This window comes from Adiantum capillus-veneris, chromosome 26, assembly GCF_014529385.1.
Source record: "Adiantum capillus-veneris isolate H3 chromosome 26, ASM1452938v2, whole genome shotgun sequence".
NCBI lineage: Eukaryota > Viridiplantae > Streptophyta > Polypodiopsida > Polypodiales > Pteridaceae > Adiantum > Adiantum capillus-veneris.
In genome coordinates this window covers 20,632,505-20,644,912 of record NC_140956.1, presented here as the reverse complement: position 1 = coordinate 20,644,912, position 12,408 = coordinate 20,632,505, and the positions used below count along the sequence as shown (strand labels likewise).

Genomic DNA, 12,408 nt, shown 5'->3' with positions numbered 1-12,408 from the left:
TACTTCTGAGAAAAAAAGTGACTTGAAACAAACCTGGATCCTTCTCTTGCAAATGATCTTAATTGGCTAATGCCCTGTAAGACATGAGCGGTGAAGAAGGGAGCGCGCCCGATGCGCGATGAAGTAAGGGTGGGAGTGGCTAATAAGTCCGGGTTCGAGAGCGAAGATACCTCAAATAAAGCTCTGTATGCTCTTTTGTGGGACCGGTATGCTTTCAGAAAAGCACACGCCTGATGCTCTGATACCACTGTCACAAGACGGGAGCCACGTGCCAGTAGAAAAGAACAGACTAAAAAAAAACTTTAAGCACTTCAATAACAACTGAACTGAAAGAGAGAGAGACGACACGCGACACGGGGTGGCGAAATTCCACCCCAACGAGTATTGGCCCCAAACCTTGGCGCCCCTTTCGGTATATCTTTATATTGCATCAACACAGTACAAGCCGGTACTCCAGACTCTGCACCTTCTCCAGGAAGCATGCCAGAGAATATGCCCTAACCTCATATTTAGAGGCCCTTGGCCTAAAAAGCAATTACAGTGAAAAGCCTTCAAACTTAAAAGCATCTGGTCCAAAAGCAAAGCCAAAAAGCTGTCAACTAAATCACGAAAATCACCCTACTGCCCTTAGGGTTAGGTTTAGGGTTTCTACAGTTTTAGGGTTAGGGTTTCCAAAATGAGGGTTTGCAGGTTTTAGAGTTAGGGTTTTCAGAATTAGGGTTTGCAGGTTTTAGGGTTAGGGTTTTCAGAATTAGGGTTCAGGTTTTAGGATTAGGATTTCCAGAATTAGGGTTTCAACAATTAGGGTTTCTGGCAAAAAATAGGGTTAGGGTTTCTGCTCTTGGGCAACCACGTCATCACTTTGTGACACTTCTTCTGTTACTTGTTCTTCTTAGGGTTAACACCCCTCGGTCGGTAGCTCCGTTCTTCAATAGGTCGACACGTCAGCAGTTTGTTACAGTGTCCAAGTCTATTACAGTGGTATCAGAGCACGGCCGATTTCTCTTCTACGGGAAATCCGATCCCAAATTTTTTTTTCCGCGGCACCTGTGGCTTCACGCAAGGATCAGTCGACTCCCTCTGAATCCGGAGATGCGGGAAGGGATCACAATGAAGATTCTGGCAGAGAGTATGGCCCGCCTCGGCCTACTCAAGCGGAGCAACGAGAGATGAAGCGTCGTCAATTGATCGGCGATACAACAAAGATGATGCTCGGTTTTGCGAGGACCCAAAATTGGTAAAAAAATATGAGCGAGACTTCTTTTCAGAAGTGCACGAGCAGTGGCAGAAAACCACAACACCACCCCCAAAACCCGCTCTCAAGAAACCTTCTGCTCACAAGACATATTCAGAGAAGGAATTAGAAGAGGTGGTTGATGCACGGATTGCTCAGCTTTTTGACGCGCATAACAAAGCTAAAAAGCACGGCAAAAAGCAGAAGAAAGGCACTGACTTCTCGGGTTATTTGGGTCGTCAATCGACATTTCATAAGGCAAAGAAACAGAAGAAGCGTGTTCGATTTGAAGGAGTACCCAGTTCTTCTTCTTCTTCTTCTTCTAACTATTCTTCTAGCTCTTCAGATTCGAGCAAAGAAGATAGAAAAGGTAAAAAGTGAAGCAAGAAACAACGCTTCGGAAAGGGCAAGAAAAAGGCAAAGAAGTCTAAATCTCGCCCAATGAGTGACAGTTCTACAGAGGACTTGTCTACAGACAGTTCAGACTCTGACGAGGCAACTTTTATGCGAACAAGAAGAATTTATAAAGCTAACCAGTATGACTTTCTGGAAGATAAAAGCAAGAAAGTCCAAGAGTTTAAGGAAGGTGGACAATCGATCAAATTTGACACTTTTTCAGGATATAAAGATACTTCAAAGGCTTTGTCTTTTATACATCAGTATAAAGATACTTCAAAGGCTTTGTCTTTTATACATCAGTTTGACATCGCTTTCGCAGAAGGACGCTACTCAGAGAACTCCAAGATTTGAAGAGTTGCCTCTTATTTTAAGGGGAATGCTCGAACTTGGTGGTCCACGCTTCTTTTAAACAAGACTGCGCCAGTTAAATGGCCGAAATTTAAGAAAATTTCTTCTATGAACGCGATATACGAGCTGCTTGGAACCATCTTCGAATGACCAAGAGAGATACAGTGGACGCTTATCGCGAGAGATTCTAGACCTCTTTTCTACCGGCCTCTTCATTCAAGAAGATTTCGTTCAAAGAACAGATTGAGCGGTTTACCTTGGGTCTACCTACAGAGATCCGAGATCACTGCTTGGAACAGAAGTCGGCTTCTATTCACGAGTTGATGAGTCATGCGAAGCGGGGTTCTGCCATTCACTCTGGCAGTCTGACCTACCCCACCGATGAGGTCATGACACAACGAGCTGAACAGACTTCAGCGAATGAAAGTAGAAAGAGAAAGAGCAACCCAAAAAAGGATAAGCTTACTCCTCAAGAGAGAGCTCACTTCACCAGGGAGGGGAAGTGCTTTGGATACGGGGAACATGGACATATCTCCGCGAAGTACCCTAAAAAGGCACAGAAAGGACAGAATGACAAGGACAACGAAAGGCTTGAGAGTTCGAGAGCAGTTGAGGAACGTGGAAGAAAAGGCAAGATGGAAACAGGACTGGTTCCAGATTGTGTGGGTACCGATCCCAACACCATGGACGAGAGTACAAAACTTGCCGAGCTTGGGGCAAAGTGAAAGACCAAGAGGCCCTGATCTTCTTTGATGGAGGAGCCAAGGCCAACTTCATTTCACCAGAATTGGCGGTGCGGCTCGACATCACTCCCGATCGGATGGGACCACTTGCGGAGGCTGTTCTAACGGCACCCGGCAGGGACGTAGCCATTACACCTTCATTGGCAAACTTCGGTTGCCAATGAAGGTGTCGGGGGTATTTGGGGCATGAGGACTTTTTCATAATGCCTTTGGAAGGTTGTGATGTTCTCTTGGGGATTCCCTAGTACCACAAGAACAACGCCGTGGTCGATTGTCGGTCGAGGAAAGCGACATTGACTACAAAGAAGGGCAGAACCATTGTACTTAACATTAAACTGAAGGGCGAGTCTGTCCCTATTGTATCGGCTTCGGCCATTTCTAGATTAATGAAATCCATTTCTGTTTGTTTACTCGATCTTTATGAAAGAATTGAGTGATAAGGATACGACAAATATGTCTAAACTTGATAAAGAACGCCAAGATTTTCTTCACTCTCACGCCGATTGCTTCTCAGAGGGCCTACCAGGCGAGTTACCACCTGCTCGTCCTGAAGATCATACCATTGATCTGATACCTGGAAGCACACCACCGAACCGGCCACCTTACTGTGTGAGCCGAGCACAGAATGAAGAGATTATGAACCAAGTGAAAGACCTCTTGGAAAAAGGTCTTTTCCAACCTAGTACTTCACCGTATTGCTCTCCGGTGTTATTGGTTTTGAAGAAAGACGGATCTTGGAGAATGTGCATCGATTATAGAGCTCTCAACAAAATCACCATCAAGAACAGATTTCCGATTCCTAGGATCGATGATATACTCAACAGATTACAAGGATCCCCGTGCTTTAGTAGGATTGATTTGAAGAGTGGATATCATCAGATCAGAATCGCACCGAGAGACGTCTACAAGACAGCTTTTCGGATGACTTTTGGGTTATTTGAGTTTTTGGTGATGCCTTTTGGCTTAACCAATGCTCTTGCAACATTTAACCGGATGATGGACAGGATTTTTCAAGAGTACAGGCTATTTGTTGGCACTTTCTTTGACGATATCATTGTTTTCTCCAAGAATGAGGCAGAACACAGAGATCATTTGCTTTAGGTCTTTCAGGCATTACGAGATCACAAGTTAGTGATTAATGCAAAGAAAAGTGAATTTTTCCTACCAGAGATACACTTTTTGGGACACATTGTCTCGGCAGCGGGAGTGCAAATGGATCCGGCCAAGATAGAGACTATCCGTGATTCGCCCGATTTGAGGAATGTCCATGAAGTTAGAAGCTTCTTGGGACTGTGTTCGTACTAGTGGCGGTTCATTCGAAAGTTTGCAGAGGTTGCTTCCCCTTTGCATATCTTGACACAAAAAGGAGTCCCTTTCTAGTGGGGACCCACAAAGGTGACTGCCTTTCAGACATTGAAAGAGAAATTGACTACGAGACCAGTTTTGACTTTGCCGGACTTGTAGAAGTCATTTGAAGTATATTGTGAAGCTTGTGGTCGTAGTCTGGGTGCGGTCTTAATGCAAGAAGGCCATGTCATTCCTTATGAGAGCCGATTGTTCTCAAGGCCGGAAATGACAGCACAGATTTATGAGAGCTTTTGGCGGTTATCCATGCTCTTACTCAGTGGCAGCATTACCTACTCGGAGCAGATTTTACTGTCTTTACAGACCATCAGAGTTTGCGCTACTTCTTGTCACAGACGCAGCTTTCGGAAAAGCAGATGCGGTGGGCGAACATCTTGTCACAGTTTCACTTCCAGATTGTCCATGTGCAGGGACAGAAGAATGTGGTGGCAGATGCTTTGTCTCGGAAGCCGTTGCTTCTGGCTATTTCCGCGATACATCATAAGAGCTTCGAGGATATGGTCGACCAGTATGCCACAGATACAGATTTTGCAGACGTTTTCACACAGATACAAGATGGGGAGACAGTAGCGGGATATTCCATTCGGAATGGCTACTTGATGAGAAAAACCATGTTGTGCATTACACAGCCGTTGAGAGAAAAGGTTATGATTGAATGCCACTGTCCACCTTTTACGGGTCACTGCGGCATTGCTACCACCATGAAAGAGGTAGAGAGATACTTCTTTTGGCCGAGACTCAAGAAGGATGTGGAAGAGTTTGTGCGTAGTTGCTTAGTATGCCAGAAGATCAAGTTTGACAGGCATAAAGCACGAGGATTGTTACAGCCTTTACCCATACCCACCCAACCCCTGGGAAAGTACTGCAATGGATTTCATTTTTGATCTCCCGAGAACACAGAGTGGTCACGATGGTATCTGGACTGTTATTGACAGATTTAGCAAATAGGCTCATTTCATTCCAGTGAAGAAAACAGTCAAGCCGGATCACTTAGCGAGACTGTTTGTGGCCCAGATCTTCAGATTACATGGCATGCCTGAGACGATTGTCTCCGACAGGGACCCCAGATTTACGAGTTTGTTTGGGAAGGCAATTTGGGAGAACATTGGCACGCGGTTGCAGTTCTCGTCATCATTCCACCCGCAGACTGACGGGCAATCTGAGATTGCCAATTCAGTGGTTTTAGATTTATTAAAGTCTTATATCTCGGATCAGAAGACTCAATGGGAAAAGTACCTATCTTTGGTGGAATTTGCCTACAATAACACGATACACTCTTCGACGGGGAAGGCGCCATTTGAGATTGTGAAGGTGCTACAAAGGTTCCACCCTTCCTAAGCACGAAAGATAAGATTTTTGAAGCGGATGAATATACGCGAGACTTAGATACGGCTTTTGCCAAGGTTCGCGAGGCTTTGCAAAAATCTCAAGAACGACAGAAAAAGGCAGCGAATCGCCATCGTCACAATTTGAAATTGAAGGAGGATGATTGGGTGCTCTTATGTTTTGAGAAAGCACGCCTGAGAAAGAAGAAAGGAAAGGAGAGGCTTTTTCCAAGCTTAGTATGCGATATTGCGGACCTTTCCAGATCTCTGAAAAGATAAATAATGTCTCCTTCCGACTGAAACTGCCTAATACTTGGAGGATTCACAATGCATTTCATGTGAGTCTCTTGAAACCTTTCAAAGGTGATGTGCCTAATGATGGGGAGCCTGATGAGCAACCCAAAGTGGAAGAAAACGAGGAGATCCTTGTTCCTGAACAGATTTTGGCACATAAGGATACGAAGAATAAAGGTAAAGTCTAAAGGCGGTTCTTGGTTAAGTTCAAGAACTATCCTGCATTGGATGCGAAGTGGATGGAGGAGGAGGACCTAGCAGATACTCCTCAGATGGTGAAACTTTACCTTGAGGCTTTGGTTTAGCATAGTCTACTCCAAATGGAACCCAGAATTCAGCTTGGCCGGGGATCTGGTGCAGTGGGACGCACAAGAGGGGAGTCACTCCGCTCATTTGTCAACAGATGCCTCAATTTTGATACTAGAGTCACTGATGTCTGTTTTTGAGCTTCAGGGATACTGAGAGCTGACAGTATTATGATGTATGACTTTATGAAATGGAATTCCTGAATATGATATTGATTTGTTCTTGACTTCTTTTAAGTGCAAGAACTGATAGACGAAATGACTGCAACATTTTGGTCTAATTGATCTCGAATAAACATGGTTGCAGTAGGGGTTAGTCAATCGGACATCGATGAGGTCCCAACTGGATCTAGATGCGATTGCTAGCTACATTGCTGATAAATCATGGTCTAAGATCCGAATGAATGTTGAATGTCATGTGATGTACTCTGATATCTAGTGATGTCCTGTGATGTCGTGTGATGTGATTGTCGATTGGTACATGTGCTAGATGTGTGTTCCTAGTATGTAGGTACTAACAGTCAGTGTCTGCTAAGACGGTTTATGGCCTCTATCTATTTTGCAGGCATAATCGAGGGCGACTACAATGCTTTCAAGAGGGGGTATGTCACAAAGTGATGATGTGGCTGCCCGAGAGCAGAAACCCTAACCCTAACTGCTGCTGAAACCCTGATTCTAGAAACCCTAACCCTAAAACCTGCAAACCCTAAAACTTGCCAGAAACCCTAACCCTAACCCTAAAGTCAGCAGGGTAAGTCCCAAAAAAAAGCGCAAAAATGATGACGTGGCACTGTACAACAGAATCCCGCTTTTTGCGGCGCACTATACGGCAATTTTTCGTAAATTGCGGAAAGGCTTTTCTGCGGCAGATTTGCTTTATTCTACGCAGAAGAGAGAGAGAGAGAGAGCTTGTGAGGGAAAAGAACCCTTGCTTTATTTTAAGCTTTTGGGGCTCGGCTTTTGGCATCCCTTGTAAAATAAATAAGTAGATTGGGCTCCCACTCTGCAGAGCATCTGGACGCAGAGTCTGAGAGTGAGACCCAACCACTCTTGTACTTTGAACACTGATTAATACAAAAAGAAATACCGAAAGGGGCGCCAATCTTAGGGGCCAATATCTCTAGGCACGGAACTCCGTGTTAGGTGCAGCGGAATGAATGTTGTATTTTCTCAAGATTAGTGATCTTTATCGCTCAAGGTTCCTTTTTGTTCTTTAGGGAAAGAGAGAGCTTTCCGTCTTATGGAGAGTGCTATGATCACGAACAAAGTGAGTGGATATTGTGCGTGCAAGTGAATGAGACTGAGAGAAGGAGAGAGAAGAGATACGACACCCGAGAGGTTGTAAAACCCTCCTCCGAAGGCCCCACTCTCGTCGGCGAAAGTGGTCTATTCTTTGATTGCACAAAGGTGTACAATGCGTATGCAATGGACTATGCAACTTGGTCTATGCCGATGACGACGACGATGACGACGACGACGATGGCTGAAATCTGAGATCTTCTAATCGCTGAATTTCGGGACTGTTTCGGTGGCTGAAAATGACTGTTTTGGCTGCGTTTTCTTGGCTGAAAAATGAGGTTTCTTACGGCTAAAAACTGATGGTCTTTACGGGCTGAATTTGCTACACTTTAGGTGAATGATGCCGGTCTTAATTTGCTGCTGAAATCCAAAAACGCCAGGGGCTGAAATTGGTCCTTCTGTCGCCAGGGTTCTGCAAATGCAAAAACGCTAGGCTGATCTGCTGTGTCGTGATGACACCGGGGCTGATCTGTTGTGCACAAATCGCCAAGGCTGATCTGATGCAAAAACGCTAGGTCTTCTGTGGAGAAAACGCCAGAGTAGTCGCGGGGGTTGGTCTTGCTAAGAAGTTGCCTGTTGAGCAAGGTGCTCCTGCTGCCTCTTCTGCCATTTAGTGCTAACTTGGGTTTGCTTATATTGAAACTTAGCAAAATTGCCCTACCTACTTTTGTAAGAAAGTCACTTAAAAATAATAAGTGAAAATCCCAATAAATAGGAAAATAGGCTAAATGCACTGGAAAATTCCCCTAACTGATGCTAATGGATTCTGATGGGAATTCCAATGATCATGTTGTGTGCAACCGGAGGATATGCATCTATGCTAGGTGACTAGGCATGCACGGTCTACGAATAGACTCACAAAAGTGCCCGATCACTGCTATTCTAAACTGATCGGACTGACTGAACCCTGTTGTGGTGTAGCTTGTCCACGGACACATAGGGTTGGGATGTGTCACGTGACACTCCGCTAGGCCAGTGCAAATTTATTGTGAACTGTGAACTGTTTTGAAGTGGTTATTTGGTGCTTTCGCGACTGATTCTTGACTTGGAGTGTCCAAGTCGGTTACAAATAGGCCATGGATTATCCAAGAAAGAGAGAGAGCTTGATCCTTGAGGGTTTGAGAGAGAGAGCTTGAGAGAGGCTTGACTCCGTGAGAGCTTGAGAAAGAGGCTTCAACTCTTGAAAGTTGAGACTGAGGGAGAGAGAGCTTGAGGGCAAGCCCAAGGGAGAGAGGTTGAGAGCTTGAGGCCCGAGCGGCGAGGGTAGAGCTTGAGAGCAAGGGAGAGAGATCCTTGACGCTTGTTGCATTTGTGAAGGAATGCAACAAGCGTCAAGGATAGAGAGCTTGAGAAAGAGGCTTCAACTCTTGAAAGTTGAGACTGAGGGAGAGAGAGCTCGAGGGCAAGTCCAAGGGAGAGAGGTTGAGAGCTTGAGGCCCGAGCGGCGAGGGGGGAAGAGGCAGCAATTTATAAGGCTGCCCATGCCAGAAAACAACCGTTGGGCCCTTGTGGCTGCCCGTTTATGATCGTTGGGCCTTGTAGGCTGCCGTTTTTTTCAGCCCGTTCCAGCCTGCCCGTTCCGGTTTTGTCCGGTCTATCGGAACGCCCGTCTGTTCTACGACGTTCTCGGCAATTGCAACCGACCGGAACGCCGTTCCGGCGTTCCAGGCCTCGTCTGGTCCGTTCCCTCGTAACTATGTTTTGCACTAACTCGTCTCAAAGGCAAGGATCTTGTGATACTCCTCGACTTTGAGAAGACGTACGACAAAGTTGATTGGGACTTCCTCGAGGGCACTTTGCGGTGGATAAGGTTCTCAGATGCATGGATCACGCGTGTGTCAACTCTCTACAGGCGGACACACAATCGGATGCTTTTGGTAGGGGGAAGTTTCTTGCTCTCGCGCTCGGTTCGCCGGGCTGCCCTCTTGCCCCCTTCCTGTTTCTGTTCTATGCAGAGGCGATGAGCAAGTTTTTGACTTCACAAGAGGTTGGTCTGCATGGACTACAGTTGCATATTCGAGGCGAGGACCCCCCCCCCCCACACACACACACAGACATTGGCGTAAAATTGTTGATGACGTGACAGTTGTACGAACGCCCGCGTTTTGCACTGACACTACCACGTGGTAGATTGTATGGACCTCCGCATTTCACACTGTTGGCTATTGACATGGCAGGTGTACGGATTTCCTAAACTCGCGCTGGCTGATTTTTAGCATGTGCTTTTGGGCTAGATGCTTTCGAGTTTTAAGCTTTTCATGTAACTGCTTTTCACAGGCCAAGGGCCTTTAAATATGTGCAGAGGGCTCAGTCTCTGGCACTCTTCCTGTTGAAGGTACAGAGCACGAGTACCGGCATTGTAGTAGGTTCAAGCAATATAAAGAAACAACGGAAGGGGAGCCAAGGTTTGGGGCCAGTGCTCTCTTGGGGTGAAACTCCGCCACTCCGTGTCTCATGTGTTGTGCATCTCTCTCAATTCAGTTGTTATTTAGAGTGCTTAAGTTGTTCAATCTATTCTTTTCCGTCGGTTCGTGGTGCCCGTCTCGTGACACTAGTATCAGAGCTTCATGTGTGTGCTTTTTTGAAAGCATACCAGTCCTATCAAAGAGGAGATAGAGCAAGGTGGCACTTCCAAAGTTTACTGGAAAGTTTATTAAAGAATCTTCATGGCCCGGCACTGAACTTATTAGCCACTCCTACCCTTACTCCATCATGCATCGGGCGCGCTCCCGTCTTCATCGCTCTATCTTACACAACATAAGCCATAACGATCACTTGCACGAGAAGGATCAAAACTTTTTTTCGTGCCGCCGTTTTTTCTCCGAGGCAATGCAAGTCTATAGCTACCAAGGACTTGGCAAGCTTTCAAGAAAATTTTTGCCCGAAGTTACATCCCTTCAGACATCTTTCTTCAAAGTGCACCTTCTGGCAGAGTGGGATATCCTAAAATGCTTGCCACGAAAACCCTAGCCAATTACGAATTGAAATTCTTGAACATCTCTCAACAGAGGTCTCTTCTCGAACCGATAACCTTGGAGGTCTAGTGTCATTGCTATGTCTTGGGACTACCATCACCGCTACAGGAACACCATCTGTCGAGGCTCGTTTCGACTATTCAAGAGCTTATGGACCATGCTGCAGTCTGCTACAAATTTATGGAAGAAATCTAGCCCAATTTTGGTGCAAATTTCAGGATAAAAAGCCAATCGTCTTTTCAAGCTCGACTAATGTCGAGATTACTTTTTAAGTTTCCAATTTGTTTAAGAACTTGTTTGGTGATCCTATTTGGAATTTGTTTGAAATGGATGGTTTCTGTTTTGAACCTGCCTTGGTGCCGATTTGAATTGTTTGACTCTGGTTTCAATGCTTGATGATTTACTCACGGGTGTAGTGAGAAATGTTGTTTTGGTATTGTCTGAACCTCGGAACGATACAGACGGGATGTTTGGAGAGCATTTCATTGTATACTTGAAAACCTCGAAACGACGCAAACAGGATGTATGGTGAGCATTTTGTTGTATACTGGAAAACCTCTGAACGACGTAGACATGATGCCTGGGGAGCGTTTGGTTGTACGCTTGAACCTCCAAGCGACGCAAGCTGCAGTCTGGGGAGCGTTTGGTTGTATCAATCCTCTGAGCTCATGGCTCGAACCTATTTGATTTATTTGTGGGGGGGAGTGACGAGGTAGTCGTTGAGTAGCTACATATCGCAGACACTCTGTCTCAAGGAAGTGCTCAGCGGTGCTGTTCATTGTGTCTTGTAACATGCATATGTGAGAATTTGTGTTGCATTGTGATGTGCCAACCACTGAATACTCCTTATTGGATGAGATTTCTCTGAGAAGCCAACGACCCAAGATATCTAGAGCTCCAATCTAGAATGAGACTCCTTATTAAATGAGATTCTTCTGGGAAGCCAACGACCCGGGATATCAAGAGTCCCAATCTTGAATGAGAAGACTGATTGTCCCTCGGAATGTCTCTCAAAAATGTTTGAGCTAACTTGAGTTGTTTTGCAGATATGTTGTAATCGCGGACGATTACTTTCTTTCAAGAAGGGGGGGGAGGGGGAGGTACACTAGTACGTTACTTGGGCTGCCAAGTCGGGTTGGATCTGTTACCAGAGTAGCATATAGGTCCTCTCCTCTTGTCCATCACGAGGAAACTGCTTCATTGGGGCTCAACACGGCTTTCACTTGCAAGCAGGGTTATGTTGGTCAACCAGGTGTTGTTGGCTACTATGTGGTACATCATGTCTTGCTGGATTTTCTCGAGTTCCTGCATCAGCCAACTGGAGAGGCTAATCAGGAACTTCTTGTGGACAAGACAGGATAACAGTCGGCTCAGGCCAAGGTCTCTTGACAGGGCATCACTTTACCACCCTCTCAAGAAGGGTTGGGGATCATAGACCCAGCACGACAGAGTAGAGCCCTCCTTGGGAAGCTTGTGTCAGAGATCTTCTTTCAAGCCTTGCTTCACAGGATTCAGGCCCAAGTCCCACAGGCAGGTGGCCCATGGAGGCCTTTCACCCAAGAGTTTCTGGAGAAGGGTCTCATTCGGCCCAGTACATCACCCGCATATATGTCGAGTGCATGGATGATGCAAGAGAAGGTCACAAAGACAATTTCAAGTGGAAAGGGTTGAAAGGTGCCCTTTAGCCCTCAAAACAAGATAGCAGTTAAAGAAGCTAAAGCCTCTAAAACGACATTGACGATTCCCGAAGCAAAGAGATCAAAATGACCGGTAGAGGAGAGGCAAGTCATCACAGTCACTTAGCATGCAAAAAATCCTCATGATTTCCTCGGGTTTATGGGTGTGTACCCACTATGTTGGATTGTCAAGAAAAGATTTTCTAGATGGGTATGGTGTTGTGAAAACAACTAAGTTAGTTATTCACATGATTCTTTCTCAAGTGGAAACTTTACAAAAGCCTCTAACGTCAAGAAAGCCTCTTCATTTTTGAAGGGCAATGTTGTGCAATCGTCGTCTACACTTCATTTTACAGGAAAAGCTCCTAGGACTTGGTTAGAGTTCAAAATGCTGCTTGTTTCTTTAATGGCCCACACAGTCTTTTTGAAGCAATTGTCTTGACTC

The 12,408-nt window shown here is 45.6% G+C and overlaps 2 protein-coding genes across 3 annotated transcripts in view; one reads left to right on the top strand and one right to left on the bottom strand.

The window, feature by feature from the left end:
• The window catches only part of LOC147423095 (uncharacterized), an 89,009-nt gene that overhangs the window by 28,381 nt on the left and 48,220 nt on the right, over nucleotides 1–12,408 (top strand). The gene's annotated exons all lie outside the window — the stretch shown is intronic.
• The window catches only part of LOC147423096 (monooxygenase 2-like), a 38,850-nt gene that overhangs the window by 25,330 nt on the left and 1,112 nt on the right, over nucleotides 1–12,408 (bottom strand). The gene's annotated exons all lie outside the window — the stretch shown is intronic.